Source organism: Silene latifolia, chromosome 3 (assembly GCF_048544455.1).
Source record: "Silene latifolia isolate original U9 population chromosome 3, ASM4854445v1, whole genome shotgun sequence".
NCBI lineage: Eukaryota > Viridiplantae > Streptophyta > Magnoliopsida > Caryophyllales > Caryophyllaceae > Silene > Silene latifolia.
The window spans coordinates 60,873,361-60,890,429 of NC_133528.1; the positions used below are offsets into that span (position 1 = coordinate 60,873,361).

The 17,069-nt window shown below is 41.7% G+C and overlaps 1 non-coding gene across 1 annotated transcript; it reads left to right on the top strand.

Moving 5' to 3' along the window:
* Positions 1-15,141: 15,141 nt before the first annotated feature.
* On the top strand, positions 15,142-15,250 carry LOC141650021 (small nucleolar RNA R71). The gene has a single exon (XR_012546086.1). It is a non-coding gene; the product is annotated as a small nucleolar RNA R71 (small nucleolar RNA).
* Positions 15,251-17,069: the final 1,819 nt, after the last annotated feature.

A 17,069-nucleotide genomic window follows, 5' to 3' on the forward strand; every position in this document is an offset into this window, starting at 1 on the left:
CGTTAGAGTTAGAGGGGAAGAGCTTCTAAGCCCGAGGTTGGGGAGGGGAGCCAGGGACCCACTGTTCCATCGGTTTCCGAGTATCATACAGTTATATTTGCTGACTTTAAGCAAAGAAATGCCTTTGTCGAGTTACAGAAACGTCGCATGAAACCAACTCGTTGTATCGACACCACCATCTTAGAGTATCTTAAGGTAGAAACGGATGTGAGACATATCTTTGAGACCTTGGGTTTGACTAGTTTGTATCGCCTTAGGAAGCACTCCTACTCTTTCTTGACCTTGGAGTTCATGAGCTCTTTTACCTATGATGCGGCGACTAAGAGCGTATAGTTCTGTCTCATGAACACTAGTTTCCTCATGACCATGGACATGTTTGCTACCCACCATGGCCTTGCCCGGCCGGAAAAGGGATCCCTTAGGGATATTCCAACTGAGTGAGGAGCTAGTAGTTACATGACTTGTTTTACCAGCAAGAACGCCCCCACTTCAAGTAACATGTTGATAAAGGACGTTCAACATATCACTTTGAAGATCTTTCTTCGTGCCTTGACTTGTCTGCTCTATGACCGGAAGGATGTGAGTAAGTTGAACTCACATGAGGTTATGTTGCTAGTTGCCTACCTTAACCCCACCCGAGCCCCGAGAGTTTCTTACAGTGCCCTGGCCATAGTCTGTGCTAGCCTAGATATGATGGCCACCTCTGGGACCCGATACTTATGTTGTGGTGCCATTTTCACACGGTTAGCTAAGCGGTTGACCACCTTTGAGCCCTCCTCGGCCCTTACACCTATGGCTCCATCTGTGCTTACCCTGGACCGAGACTACTTCACCTACCAGAAATGGTTGAGAACCTTGAAGGATGGTGGGTTGGCTTGGAGAGTATAGGGTATGAGCTGGATGAGCATACCTGACCTCGAGCACCTCCCTGTGATAGAGCCCTTGACTGCGGCGGTAGTGGCATCAGACTTCGATGATGATGAGGAGGCTCCTACTCGGTAGTATTACCTCATTTATGATACTATTTTGGGGGTGATGCTAGAGCCGACTAAGAGGGATCAGGCTAGGCCTGAGGACCGGCAACCTAGAGTGGGGAGGGGTCCGAGATGGGTGAGAGAGAGAGAGAGAGTTGCTGAGACCCAGCCAGAGCAGCCTGTGCCTCCACAATATCTATTTTCCAGCTACCCTTCGTTCTTTAGTCCTGAGATGTGGGTGAGTGAGCTCACAGAGAGGGTATCGGCCACTTTGACGCTCCGGAACCTACACGAGATGGCTTATGTGCAGGGCATTGGGACCGCCTCAGCCCAACCGGTGTGGTGGAGAGGTGTTGGAGATGATTGTGGAGTCTTCCACTATTTTGGTGCGGATCCGACTACATGGGGGAGGCTCAGAGTTACCCCTTCGTTTGTTTAGCACCGTTGCGAGTGGGAGCAGACTCAGGCACAGGCGCTACCAGAGGCGAGGAGACAAGAGGAGCTGGGACATCCGGAGGAAGTGGTGGAGATGAGGAGATGGAGGAGCCGGCCTTGGAGTGATGTTGTTTCTTTGTTCTATATATACTCTGTTCCATGAATTTGTTGTAGTTAGTACTTGTTTTGGTTGGCACTTGGTTACATCTTGGTTTGTATGTGGCCATAAGGCCGTATTTTGGATGATTTTAAAACTGGTTATGCAGGTGGATTGTGTCGGAAATGAAACTCTTACTCGGTTATGATTCTTTGGCTTTGCAACGTATCTAATTGGAGGAATATGACCTGTAGCTACTCGATCGAGTGCCCCTCACTCGATCGAGTAACTGTAGATACTAGTTAGAAATGCTCTCTGGACTCGGCGTACTCGATCGAGTAGCAGATGAACTCGATCGAGTAACATCGACTCGATCGAGTAGATTCTGAGCTCGATCAAGTGCCTCTGTATATCGGTTGTTTCGTTCTAAAATTGTTTTGCCCTTCAAGCTTGTCTACCTTATTGATAATATGCTCCTTGATTATTGTTGGTAATGACATTGTTATGTTTCAAGTATGGTTTATACGATGTAATCATGGTTTTGTGCTTTCACACTTGTCAGATGCTAAATTCAATTGCCTCAGATAACATGTTGCATGGTGGTTATAATTCTTGTTGCATGTTTTATAATGCCGCGTAAGAAATTAGTCGATGTCGTTTTTAATAATGGGATGATGGAATGTGTAATTGTGTCGTTCACTTTTCGTATGGTCTTAGTATGCAAAGTTCATATCTATGTAATGTCAATGAAGTACCATGTTCGTTGTGAATCTCAATGCATAGCATAATTTGTTCGTAATGTCAATATGGAATAAAAGTTAACGTTTAGTGTAATAGTTATAGTTCGTCTTGAAGGTGAACTTCAGGGACGAAGTTCCTTTTAAGAGGGGAAGAGTAATGTCGCATGGGAAAACGACAAAATTATGACAATCTCATAGTATTTTGAGTGGTTGTTTGAGTAATTGTTAGTGATGTTTGAGTAATTGTTAATGATTGTTGATTAATTGTTGGTAGTTGTTGGTCAAATTCATCATGTTGTTATATTTCGTTTTTGAGACATGGAATTGTTGCCATATCGTTGAGTAATATAAACGGTTGGTGGGAGTAATAACATAAATGCTGTGGAATTAATTTAAAACCGCATGTTAATTGTTTGTTATATAAGTGATTGATAAGTTACTACATCCTGGTATTGATAACTAATTGTTGATAATAGATAATCGATGGAGGAGCAAACAGACAGTTGTGTTGGTTTATACTTGCGTAATGATAGAAATAAGTGGAAGTAATGGTTTAGTTGGTTGTCCTCGTGTATAATGTATGTTTGACGACTTGGTAGGAAGCCGTGTTGGATGAGGTGTACTAAGGTAGATGATGATGATGACGGGTGAGCGTTCATAACTGGGTGGTAGATACGAACGGTTGTGTTTGTCCTTGTCGGGATGGATAATTTTAGGTTGCCTTAGTTCCGTTTGGCGTTGTGTCGTGGGGAAGGATGAGTTGAACTTCGGGGACGAAGTTCTTTTTAAGGGGGGAAGACTGTAATACCCGTTCTTTTAGAGAGCCGTTGACTGACCTTAGACACTTATCCAGACCTTAGGAAACCTTACGAGTCAACATTGTGACGTTGTAAGCCTTTGAGTTCGTGTTACTCGATCTAGCGGAGGCTACTCGATCGAGTAGCTTAGTCACTCGATCGAGTAGAGGTCACTCGATCGAGTAAGTAGGACACTCGATCGAGTAACGTGAGTCCAGTGGGGAAATATAAATTGTGATATCGTGAAACCCAAATCATTTCTTCTCCTTCTCTGCTAAACCTAGATGCCGTCATATCACTTCTCCTTCACCATGGTTCATCTCCTTGAGGCCTTTGAGAGTGGTTACACCATAGGGATGTGATGCTTGAGTCGGGTAGCGTTCTTGACACCGGATTGCTTGGTATAGGTTTGTTGTCATCATCATCATCGTCTCCCTTGGTTTCAGTTGTGTTTATGGTAGTTGTAATAGATGGTTATGCTCGGTTTTATAGGTGGTTATGGTGATTGCTTGTTGTCTTATGGTCGTGCGCGGAATCGCTGCGGTTTGCTAAAGGTAGGTTTTCCTACTCAGTACTGTTGGTTGTCTAGTGTGTCGATTGTACTATATAGTTGGTTTTAGTATCACTGATGGTGCTGTGGATTGGTTGTGGTTGGTCATTGTGATTGTTTGTCTGTGGTTCTCGAGGTGCGTCCTCGGCTGAGTGGAGTCACTTGCGGGAGTGGCTTCACGCCCTTGATTCGCCCTCTGTGGAACCCGCCACAGAAGGGGATGTGCACATTAAGGAACATGGGTTATCTCTCGGATTAGATGAGCGGGGTTTAGGTGGGAATGGCTGCGGTGCCCCACTGGCGGTGTGGATTACTGGTTGCGATTGGTAATCTGGCTGGACTGGACCTTCGGGCAGTCAGAGATGTGTGGATGATTGGAGGAGGTGGTGTATGTGTGTTGCTGTGTTTGTGGTGTTTGCTTTTGTCTTTGTACCTTCAGTTACTGACCTTGTATGGTGTTGTTGTGTTGTCTTCTTGTGTTGTGTCTACCGTGATCCACTATGGTGAGCTGTCGGTCATAGCAGGTTGATGTCAGGATCATATCTGGGTGCTTGGAGGGATAAGTCTACCACGAGTCTTGGCAGAGATAGTTTCACCTAGTCGATAGTTATCACGAGTTGTATCTTTAATTTGGTTTAAATCACTTGTAATTTAATATAACTATTCTTTTATCGACACTTGATTATTAATGTTCCTCGGGCAATCGAGATGGTAATGCCCTTATTTGCTATGGAAGGTCTTGTTAAGGCTCCTTGGTAGATGGGGGTGTTACAAACAGGTTGGAGATTATACCTTTTGATCCTGAACCAGGGAGGACGTTTTGGTACAGACAGATTTTTGAGAGAGAAATTAGTCATGTGGAAGATTTGAGTACACTTGACGCCTATTACGAGCTTTTTACATTTGCAAAAGATCAGACCTTAGAAGAGGGCAAACCAACTTCTGCCACATAACCAATTAAGATGCCGACTCTTGCTAGTCACTCTGAGCCCACTTTGGCTTCTATCCCTAAGGGATTCAAGCTTTCTACTACTCATAAAGGCACTTTTGAGATTCGTCCATCCTACATCAACTTGGTGGAATAAAACTTGTTTGGGGAAGAGCTAATAAAGATCCTACCAAGCATATCGAGAAGTTTACTGATTATTGTTGCTCCATTCCACTGACTGCTGGAGTAACTCAAGATCAAGTGAAGCAGGTTCTCTTTCCCTTTTCATTGCGAGATGGGGTGGCCGAATGGCTCCGAGACTTGGACATGGAGGCTCATAGTGTTACTGATTGGAATACCTTAGCTCTTGCATTCTACAAAAGGTATTTCCGACCCCAGATAACTAATGCACTACGGAGTCAGATCACAAACTTTAAACAAGGTTCTACTGAAGACCTTCATGGGGCATGGGTCCGTTTTAAAAGGTTAGTTAGTTCTGTTCCTCACCATGGTTTTTAGATTTGGTTCCTTTGCAACAAATTCTATAATGGTTTATATGACGATCATAGATTTTTACTTGACTCCTCTGCTAATGGAAGATTTCAAAACATTACTAATGATGATACTGCCGGGAAGTTGATAGATGAGATGGCTACTCACAATGCTGAGTATGGTAACCCAAGGGGATGTACGAGAGGGAATGGTTCAGATAGTGCAATTGCAGCCCAGTTGGAGGCCTTAACTGCTCAAATAGCCGAATTGAAGACATCCCAGTCCTTAGGAAAGCAACAAACGGTTCATGTCATGGTTCAACATGAGGTGTCTTGTGAAAGATGTGAGATTGATGGTTATACGCAACACGATGTATGAGTACAATTGAGTGGGTTGATGCTTTTCAATCATTCAAGAAAGGAATCAGAATGCATTTAATCCAACCCCGCAGCAGAACAATACATACATCATTCCTCAAAATCGTGGTAATCAGCCACAAGGTAATTATGTCAGATAGAACCAAGGAGGTTTTCAACAGATGCAATCTCCTCCTCATGTTCCAAGTAATGATATGGCTAAGATTAAAACTTTGTTGCAACAGAGTTTACTAATTAAACAAAAGCAATTGGTTCAAATTTCTAAACTTATAGCTCATAACAAGATGTTCGACACTCAAGTTGCTTAATTGGCGGTTCAAAATCCTTCAATACAGCCCGACAATCTTCCTCCTCAAGGTAAACAAGCACATGAACAAGTTAATGCTATTTCACTGAGGAGCAGTACTACTTATCAAAGTCCGGAGTTGCCTATTGATGAAGATAAGGTCCCTTACATGCATCCTATGGGATTGGGTAACCTAGAGTTAAGTGATGATGAGAAATAAATAAGCAAACTTGAAACACGGGATAAGAAAAAAGACGAAAAAAGCGAGCAAAGAAGTGTGTACTCGACCGAGTCCGACCAGGCTCGATCGAGTATCCACCCCAAAAGATGATATTTCTCGTTTTTCAGCTACGACTTTTGGTGAAAATAGGTTACTCGATATTGACCCATGAACTCGATCGAGTAACCCCTCTGATTAACGACGGTGATACAAAACTTCGAGTAAAGAAAAAGAAGTCGAGCCAATTAAAATTGCATTACCTTTTTCACACCGACTCCAGAAATCCAAGCTAGATCAACAGTTTGGAAGATTCATGGAGGTAGTCAATAATCTTCAAGTGAGTGTTCCATTTACTAAGTTGGTCGCTCAACTGTCGGCTTATGCGATGTTTTTGATGGAAATATTGACAAAGAAGAGGTCTTTCAATGAAGTGGAGGGGGTCGCGTTCACTGCAGAGTGCAATGCAGCATTATAAGACAATTTACCTCCTAAACTAAAGGACCCAGGGAGTTTTTTTATTCCTTGTCATATCGATAGTATTGCTATAGATAAAGCCCTTTGCGATTTAGGGGCTAGCGTTAGTGTTATGCCGTATTCAATTTGTCAAAAATTAAATATGGGTCAACTGCGTATTACTTACATGACCTTAGAGGTGGTTGAACGATCTCTTAAACGCCCTTTAAGAGTTAAAGTAGGGAATTATTTTATTCTAGTTGACTTTATTGTTATGGATATGGCCGAGGACTCCCAAGTCCCTATCATTATAGGTAGACCATTCCTCCACACAGCTGGGGCGGTCATAGATGTTAGGGATGGTAGTCTTACACTACGAATTAGGGATGATAAAATCACTTTTATTCTTGATAAAGCATTAAAGCATCCCAGTTTATAAGCTTCTTGTCATATGATTAGTACTGTTGATCATACTCTTGATGATTCCCTTGCTTTGTGTTTGGACAGGAATTAGTCCGACGCCCCTGCTGTTGCGTCAAGATCAGGATCAGGGAAGTAGATGAGATAGAGAAATTGATCTATGGAGATGAGCCTCATCCTGAGACGGTTTACAGCTTTGATGGCAGTGTTGACTTGGAAGCTGAGCTTGGCGTCCTAGAAGATCAGATATTCAAAGACGAACCCGCCCGTGAGGTACATGAAGATATGACTGATCCTATAGCGGGATAGGCAGTGTATCCTTTTTCCATTGATGCCAAGATGGAAGGCAAATGGACGTCGTATTTGTCTTTTCTCTTAGATTTTGAGACGGTTGAGCCAGAACATTATTCATCGCTAATTTCATTTGCTTGTATTTTTTTTGGTGCTACTTATGTCTTTGTGTAGCACATGCGCAACTTTTTGATTTACTAATGCGAGGTTTGAGTAGTTTTGACCGTGCTACGGGTTAGCATTTGTTTTAAAGTGCAGAAAATCAGTCCATTGGTTGAATATTCGATCGAGTCCGGCCACGTTCTGGAATACCACGAATTTCTGAGCCTAGTTTACTTGGCTGATTAGGGCTAACTCGGCCGAGTAGTATGTCGTCTAATGTCTAGTCAGGTTACTGTCCAGGAAAACTCGGCCGTGCAGTGAGATATTCGGTCGAGTAGAGTGTACTCGGCCGAGTACTCCAGGTACTCGACCGAGTAACCGGTCTGACGGAATTAATTCTCACGTTTTGATTAAGGGTGATTAAAGATTATATAAATCGTGTTTCACAGTATCTATTCATTTTTACCAAAATCTAACTATGTTCTTCACTCCTCTAATCACCCTTAATCAGTCTCAAGTCAATTGATCGTTCGTGAGTCTTTCGTTCATCTCTTTCGCATCAGTTTCGTCGGTAAGTCACTAGTATCGTGTCGTTTGATTAGATTTGTCTTTTAGGGTTTTGTCCTAATGATTAGATTTGGAGAAAAGGTAGATTGGCATGATTGTGATTAGAATTGTTATAATTCTAGCTTCCGTTGTGTGCTTGTGATTGGGATTTGTGATAAGGTAGGGTTTCCCTACTTAGTTGTCTGTTTATTTGATATTTGATGAATTATTGTGCTGATGGCATGATTGATATCGTAATTGGAATTATTGTTGATTGTCTATGTTGAGAGGTGCATCCTCGGTTGAATGGAGTCATCTTCGGGAATGGCTTCACGCCCTTGATTCGCCCTTTGTGGTTCCCGTCACAAAGGGGGATGTGCACATTAATAGACATGGATTGTTGCTTGTTGCAATAAGCGGGGCTTAGGTGGGCATGGTTGCGGTCCCCCACTAGCGGTGAGGATTACCTGTCGCGGCGGGTAATTGGCAGGGCTGCACACTTAAGTGTGTAGCCGTATATGAGATATGATTGGAGTTGGAGAATGGTTGTACAGTTGTTTGCCTTGGTTGTTTCTTTGCGATTGGCTTATCTTCATTATTCAGTGAACTGAACTCGTTGTGTTTTATAAAACTGTGGTGATCCATTCGGGGATGGTGAGCAGATTGTGACAGGTGATGATTACATTTAGCTGCGAGGACTAGGTTGGGATGTCATCACTTTGAGTCTAGATTCCGCTTTCACAAGTTTAGATACTTCGCTTTGATGTATTGAGATTTATATACTTTTACTTTGGTTTTCTGTTGAGACGATGTATTCACTAAACTTTATACTTTAATAATTGTTCTTGTATGGTTATGTTTGATATACTTACCTCGGGCAACCAAGATGGTAGCAACTTCATATGCTAGGGTGGTCCTTGGTAATGCACCTTGGTATGTGGGGGTGTTACAGAGTGGTATCAGAGCGATGATTTTGCAACCTAAAACAAATGAACCAAATGAATATAGAGTGTCTAAATAAAATGAACCTGGGTAAGAATTGTTTGGAGCTACCGCGAAGGTTTGGGAGACGTCCTAAAACCACAAATTACTCTTACAATTTCGAGCCTTTCACTACGAGGATGTCTTGGGATTAGTTATGTGTAATGCGTTGTTGTTGCATGATAGAGCAGATGTGATTGTTGGCTTGAAAAGTTTATATGATATGGAAAGGACGAAGTATTTATGTGATATGGCGTAAAGGTGAACACGACTTATAGCATGCATGTATATTGTGTGTTATGTTTAATTTACATGTTGGTATCATAAGAGCTCATCTAGTATACTGGTTTTAGAGATATTGAGTTGTTATTGTCTGCATTGTTGTTGTTTAAGGTGTTTGGTTAAGAAAGATTGATTTGTAAGAAGTCTGATTTTAGGGAAGGCTGTTTTTATAGGGTCATAAGTTGAGTTCTAGGAATGATATTGATGTGATTCTAATTGGCGGTGATAGATTGTCCTCTTACGATTCTAACGATAGGTCACAAACCCAAAATGAACAAGAAAAGAGTGTGATACGTCCGTTTTACGAAAACTGGATGTTGCTAAGAACTGTGCAGGAACTCGGGCGAGTAACCTTTCTGTGATAATTTGGGTCAGCTTCTGGAGTCGAGTACTTAGTCGAGTGGTATAGTTACTCGACCGAGTATCCTGTACTCGTCCGAGTGTCCTGTACTCGACCGAGTACGTCATGTACTCAACCGAGTACCTCTTTGGGCGGTTGATTTGAGTCGGCAACTATGTTCGTACATTTGTTTTGAGTCGTAGGTTATGTGCACACGTATGTCGTGGGTCTTAAAGCATTCTTTTACATATGTGACGGCCTTGCTACGTAAGTTACCAGATACTCTAATGTGGAGAATTCCAGCTTATGTAGGATATGTGTTTGGTGGGGAGGACATGGGTATGCATGATTGTGATTATAGCGGAAACAATAAGCGAAGTTGACGAGTTATTGAGATAAGAAGCACATTCTGTGAGCTATGGTGAGTGAATTAGTCGTTGGCTTAAGTGGTGTAGTGATGAACGTATATGGTCGAGTGTTGATGAGGGTTGTAAGATAAATTCGAGAAATGTGAGAAAGAAAATTTTGAAATGAGGGATGTGAAAATTATGGTAATTTGGGCTATATAGTGATTTCTGGAGGAAGATGATTATGACGATGTTGGGTGAAGTGAGGTGTAATGGAAGGGTGTGATAAAAAAAAATGGAAAAGATTGTTGTCAAGTGAGGTTAGATCGAGGGATGCCCCAATGAGGACATGTAGGTAGTAGTCATTATGGAGATTTATATTACTAGAAGGTGAGCCTAGTGTATAATCATTTGGGAGATCACAGGATGAAGTGAATTTTGGTTTTCTTGAATTATTATAAGAAGATGTAATCAATTAAGGAGAAATCATTGACAGGGTGGATCTGTCGGTGGGGAGTATGAGTGAGACGCATGATGAGAGGGATTATTGATAAGATATGAATGAAAGATAATGATATAGGCTAATGGAATTTGATTTTTGGAGGTAATGGCAAGAGAAGGATGATGGTAAGTTGAGTGAATGTTCACAAGAATTAGGGGACGCTAAAGTAGGGAATCATGGAGTTGTGTGATACTATCATGAGGGTGTGAGTTATGGGATATATATATATTGCAGGACGACTCGTTAGTCATGAGTCTTGGGGAATTAAAGGAGTAAGAAGTTGGTAAAGCATTTGCTTGGTATGAGACAATGGTGGGGAGCTAGGCGACAATATAATCAAGAATAAAGTTTGAATAGTTGTTGAGGTATAGGGGCCGGTCCACCTGGATTTCAGCTTACCAGGAAATAGACGGATACGAGCATTAAAAAGGAGTACCTTATCGCCAATATGGAATTCGCGCTTGATGATTCTCTTGTCGTGCCAGCGCTTTGTTTTCTCTTTGTAGAACCTAGCATTGTCATAGGCCAGCAGCCTAAATTCCTCTAGCTCATTCAGCTGTGTCATGCGTTTCTCACGAGAAAGGTTAGGATCCAAATTCAAATCACATATAGCCCACCAAGACTTACGCTCTAACTCAACAGGTAAATGACATGTCTTACCATAAATCAATCGGTATGGTGACATCCCGATTGGCGTTTTAAACGCAGTTCTATAAGCCCATAAGACATCATCTAACTTAAGACTCCAATCTTTCCGTGATTTAGAAACAACTTTAGCTAAGACTTCTTTCAATTCTCTGTTAGAAACCTCAACCTGACCACTAGTTTTGGGATGATACCCCAAACCTCTACGATGTTGGACACCGAATTTAGTCAATAAAGCACTAAGTTGTTTCTCTTTAAAATGCATTCCCCCATCACTAATGACAACCCGAGGGACACCAAAAAGAGGGAAAATAATCTTTTTAAACATTTTAATCACGGCCTTTGCATCGCAATGGGGAGTAGCAATAGCTTCCACCCATTTGGATACATAATCTACAGCTACGAGGATATATTTATTACCTTGACTGCTCGGAAAAGGTCCTTGATAAACAATGCCCCAGACATCGAAAATCTCAACCTCAAGAATGCCTACCCGTGGCATCTCATGTCTCTTGGAAATATTCCCCGATATTTGACAAGCATCGCACTCAGCAACAAAATTGCGACAATCTACATGCAAAGTTGGCCAATAGAAACCAGACTGGAGTACCTTAGCTATTGTCCTGGACGGACCGTGATGACCACCATAAGCAGAAGAGTGGCAAGCCTCTAGGATATCCTTCACCTCCCATTGAGGTACGCATCTCCGGATGAGACCGTCTGCGCATTCCTTGAAAACATAAGGATCATCCCAAAAATATTGTCTAGCATCATAAGCAAACCGCTTCTTCTGCTGCCATGAAAGCTCGGGTGGTATCTTACCTGTCACAGCAAAATTAGCAAAATCAGCAAACCACGGAGGTGGATAAGACCCTGAAGTAGTAATAGCTAACAGACTCTCATCAGGAAAAGAATCATTAATAGGTAACGAATCCTCCTTTTCTGTCAGTTGCAGACGAGATAAGTGGTCAGCCACCACATTCCCAGCTCCTTTCTTATCTTTGATCTCCAAATCAAATTCCTGCAAGAGGAGTATCCACCTCAAAAGCCTCGGCTTCGCATCTTTCTTAATAAAGATAGTCTTCAACGCTGCATGGTCAGTATAAACAATAACCTTAGAACCTAACAAGTAAGACCGAAATTTGTCTAAGGCAAAAACAACAGCCAGAAACTCTTTCTCAGTGATAAAATAATTGACTTGAGCCTCATCCAGAGTTTGGCTCGCATAGTATATGGCATTCAAAGCTTTATTCTTTCGCTGTCCCAGAACTACACCGATCGCATAATCGCTGGCATCACACATGATCTCAAATGGGAGGTCCCAATCAGGTGGCTGAATGATTGGCGCAGAAACTAGGGCCTCCTTTAACTTTGTTAAAAGCGACAAGGCACTCATCAAGTAAATTCAAAGACAAAGATCCTTAAGGAGCAATTGTGTAAGTGGTTTAGCAATTTTTGAAAAATCCTTAATGAAACGCCGGTAAAAACCAGCGTGACCAAGGAAACTCCTCACTCCTTTAACATTCACGGGAGGGGGTAATTGCTCAATCACCTGCACCTTTGCCTTATCAACATGTATACCTTTATCAGAAATCAGATGCCCTAACACAACTCCCTCATTGACCATAAACTGACACTTTTCCCAGTTTAAAACAAGATTAACATCTATTATTTGCATGACTTTATCAAGGTTAGCTAAACAACGATCAATGTCACTACCATAAACTGAGAAATCATCCATGAATACTTCCATAATATTCTCTATATAATCAGAAAAAATCCCCATCATGCACCTCTGAAAGGTAGCAGGGGCGTTACACAATCCGAAAGGCATTCTACGATATGCAAAAACACCCTGTGGACAGGTAAAAGTGGTCTTAATCTGATCGTCCGGATGAATAGGGATCTGAAAGAACCCTGAATATCCGTCTAGAAAATAGAAAAATTTGTTAGAAGCAAGTCTTTCAGTCATTTGGTCAACAAAAGGGAGGGGGAAGTGGTCTTTCTTGGTGGCGGCATTTAACTGTCTATATTCAATACACATCCACCACCCTGTCACTACTCGAGTTGGTATTAATTCATTTTTCTCATTTTTAACCACGGTAGTCCCTCCTTTCTTCGGAACTACCTGAACTGGGCTAACCCACTTGGAGTTGCCAACTGTATAAATAATGCCTGCATCGAGTAGTTTCATCACCTCGGCCATAACAACTTCCTGCATCTTCGGGTTCAACTTGCGTTGACCCGTCTCGTAAGGCTTGTGGCCTTCCTCCGCCTCTATCTGTGCATACAAACATCGGGTGATGCCCTTAATGTCATCCAAAGAGTAACCCAAAGCCTTCCTGTTTTTCTTAAGCACACACATCGAAGGCATATTTGGTCATCATTAAGCTTAGAGCTAACAATAGTCAGTCTTGCTCCGTATCATCTAGAAAAACATACTTAAGATTAGGAGGAAGTGGCTTACGCTCTGGCACTTTTACCTCTATAACATAGACAGAATCAGCTTCAATGGTGTAATAAGTGTTTACCAAGTTCTCGTTGGCCAAGCTTAAAAGCATCTCATCTTCTTCCTCATTGAGCTCGTAGCTCTCCATTGAGGCTACCAAAGCATCTGGCTCCTCAGCATTCTCCACAGTATTACCTCGCACACTCATCTAAACGGGTTAGATCGGCTAAGGGATCCTTGGCTAAGGATTCCCTCCAATTACAAGTAATGACCACATCAACAATATCAATGGAATAACACGTATCCTCATCAGCAGGTTCAGTCGCCTTGTGAGCAAGACTGAACTCAATGGTGTCATCCCCTACCTCTAAGGTTATGGTTCCACGCTTGACATCTATTACTTCCCCAGCTGTATGTAAAAACGGTCTACCTAAAATAATAGGTATCTGACTGTCCTCTGCAATGTCCAAAACAACGAAATCGACAGGAATAAAAAACTTACCCACTCGAACGGGTACATCCTCTAGAACTCCTATAGGTCTCTGAGTCGATCTATTTGCCATTTGAACGGTAATATCGGTCACCTTAAGTCTACCAATATTTAACCTTTCGCAAACAGAATACGTCATGACACTGACACTGGCTCCTAAGTCACAAAGGGCCTTTCCAATTTCGTGGTTACCTATAGTGCAAGGAATTGAAAAACTACCCGGGTCCTTCAATTTAGGTGGTACATTAATTTGTGAAAGAGCATTACATTCCTTCACAAAAGCAACATTACCATCATCACGAAAATTTCTCTTACGATTTAGAATATCTTTCATAAATTTAGAGTAAGAGGGTACCTGGGTAATTAAATCAGTGAACGGAACCGTTACCTCAAGATTCTGGACCATCTCCAGAAACTTACCAAACTTACGCTCCAGCTTAGTAGCCTTCAAACGCTCTGGATACGGGACTGCAACACTGGCCGTAGGATCAGTAACCTTTGGCTTCCGTAGGTTTAAAACCACCGTCAAATCATCAATGAGTGAAGAATCATGCAAACTAGTTGACGGATTTGCATCCTGTACTGGGATCTCAGTCGATCGACTGATATGAGTGGTCGATCGACCACTTTGGCTGGGCGTGAACAGTTCCTGTTCAGAATTGATTTCGTCAGGTGACTCAATCGATCGACTGACAATGTTGGTCGATCGACTGCTTGTGTTGGGTGTGAATAGTTTCTGATCAGAAACTATTTTATCTGACGCTTCAGTCGATCGACTGACAATGTTGGTCGATCGACCAGAAGTACTGGCAATTGAGCTCGTTTTTGCACCAGAATTTAAACGAGCTTCTTCATCATTTCCCGAGTCTTCTTTTGGCTAGTCGGGACTTTCATAAGAGAGGCCACTTCTGAGATTAATGGCATTAATCGTTTCAATTGGCCCTTCACATTTGCTTGAAGAATTAGCAACTTGCTTAACCTCTATATTCTCCAATTGCTTCACAAAATTCCTTGAGGACTCAATCCCGGCTGCTTCCATATTCGCCACTTGAACCAAAAGGAGTTGGACCATTTCTCTCAACTTCTCGATCTCATATGAATTTTGAACAGGTATTTCAACTTTCTCCTTGGAAGCTTCATAAATCTCGAGCTTCTCGAGACGGGCAGTAATAGAAGTAATAAGTGTCACAACGGCACTCATTTCATCACTTTGCTTTCGTGACTTTCCACGTGAACTTCCAAACTCAGCTCTATGGACTGCCATCTCCTCAATAGTGTTCCAACCTTTACTTTGACCGGTATTGTTTTGGAACCTACCATTAGCAGCTGCATCCAGGATGACCTTGTAATCATCATATAGAGCATTGTAGAATAAGTTGCAAAGGTACCACTGCTGGAAGCCATGATGAGGGACAGCTCAAACCAAACTTTTGAAACGTCCCCATGCTTCACAAAAATCCTCATCAACTCCTTGCTGGAAACTTGTGATTTTACTTCTCAAGGCGTCAGTCTTTGAAAGTGGGAAGTACTTCTTGTAGAAGGCTAATGCTAGAGATGTCCAGTCCGTGACTCCAGTTGCTACCCTATCAAGGTAGCGGTACCAATCTCGCGCTGAATCCTTCAAGGAGTATAAGAACAACAACCCCTTTACTTCATCCTGAGTTACTCCAACTGGTATAGGTATGGAGCAGCAGTAGTCCGTGAAAATTTCCATATGCTTCAAGGGGTCCTCATCTGGTAGACCAGCAAACTGATTTCGCTCCACTAAGTCGATATAAGAGGAACGAAATTCGAAGTTACCGGTAGTAGGGGTAGGTAACTGGTGCCCCTTTGGAAGGTGGTGCTCCTTTGGCTGAAGATTATCATATATTGTAGCCATAAATGCCAAAATGAGAGTACTCAAGTCTTCCTCTAAAAAACCTGTCTTCTAACTGTGCAAAAGCAAAACTAGAAGCAAAGGTAAGCAACGGCCTCAAGGAACCAAAGTTCCTTGAGACAAGAAAAATAAACTAAAATAAAGCAAACAGAATTACACCGTCTCCCCGGCAACGGCGCCAAAATTTGATACCATCATTTTGTATCAAAATTAAATTTATAATTCCAAACTAAAACTATAGCTAGTGATAGTAAGGGTCGAACCACAGAGAGACAAGGTTGATTTTGTTTACTATTTTTCAGTCTATAAAAGTAACAATTATTTGGGAGGTTTTGAGATTGGTTGACTAAATTGACTAATTGCTAAAATGAGATTTCTCAACAAGATAAAAAGAGGATCGGGAAATTCGGTTCACCATGGCAATGGTCAGGACAATGAGGTAGCAGAAATCCTATAATACAGTCTCAGGGGGTATAAGCAAGCCTTTCGATCTATGCTCAAATTAACCTTGCGGTCTTCTAATTCCCCGAAATTTCTCAAAGCTTTCACTCAAGAGAAATTCCAATCTAATGATAATTCTAATTACTAATCTTTCAATCTAGCAAAAAGGCATATCAACAGACGACAAAATCGTAACGGAAAAAAAATCATGCTAACAAACAATCCTAATTTATGCCATGGTTCACCTCAGTCCCAATCAAAACAATTAGCTACGCATGACTAAAACTAAAACAATTGCTAAATTGATAACCACGAACAAGATTGACATGATTGAATTTAAATAAAAGACAAAAGACAAGAGATGAATTTCTGGAATTAATTTGGTAAAACAAGAACTGAAATAACAAGAATTAAAGGAAGAAAGGAATTGCATAAAAACTTACTAATTGAATTAAAGAACAAAGTATCGAATTCGAGGTTTCCCGTCGGCAAAGCTAGATCTAAAAACTGAGTTTTTTCAATAATAGAAAGCATAACCTAAAAATTCCTGCGTTCTACTGATAAAAGATGCCAAAGGTTAATTACAAGTTGGGCTTTTAAAAGTCTAACACGAAGAAATAATTCTCAGCTCGAAGACTGGTCAATCGACCGGTCAGCACGCTTGATCGACTGATGGTAGCAATCCAGTAGCGTCTGATGAACTTCAGTGGTCGATCGACTTTACAGCATAGTCGATCGACTGATGGTGCCGTGAAGAAACACTTATTTTCTTCAAAAACAGCTCCTCACTCCAATGCACGCATCCCGAGGTGAGTGAGTACGAACCTCCTTCTTCCAAGCTTCCCTGAAGTTGCCTCCGGTGGACGATTTAGGCTTGATTTAGCTCACTTCCACTCATTCCTACAATAAATCATAGAAAATGCGAAGTAAACCGTTTCGGGAGAAATAGTAGCTTAAAGCTAACAAATACGCATGGAAATACGTGCCAAAACCGCAGATAAAGTGTAT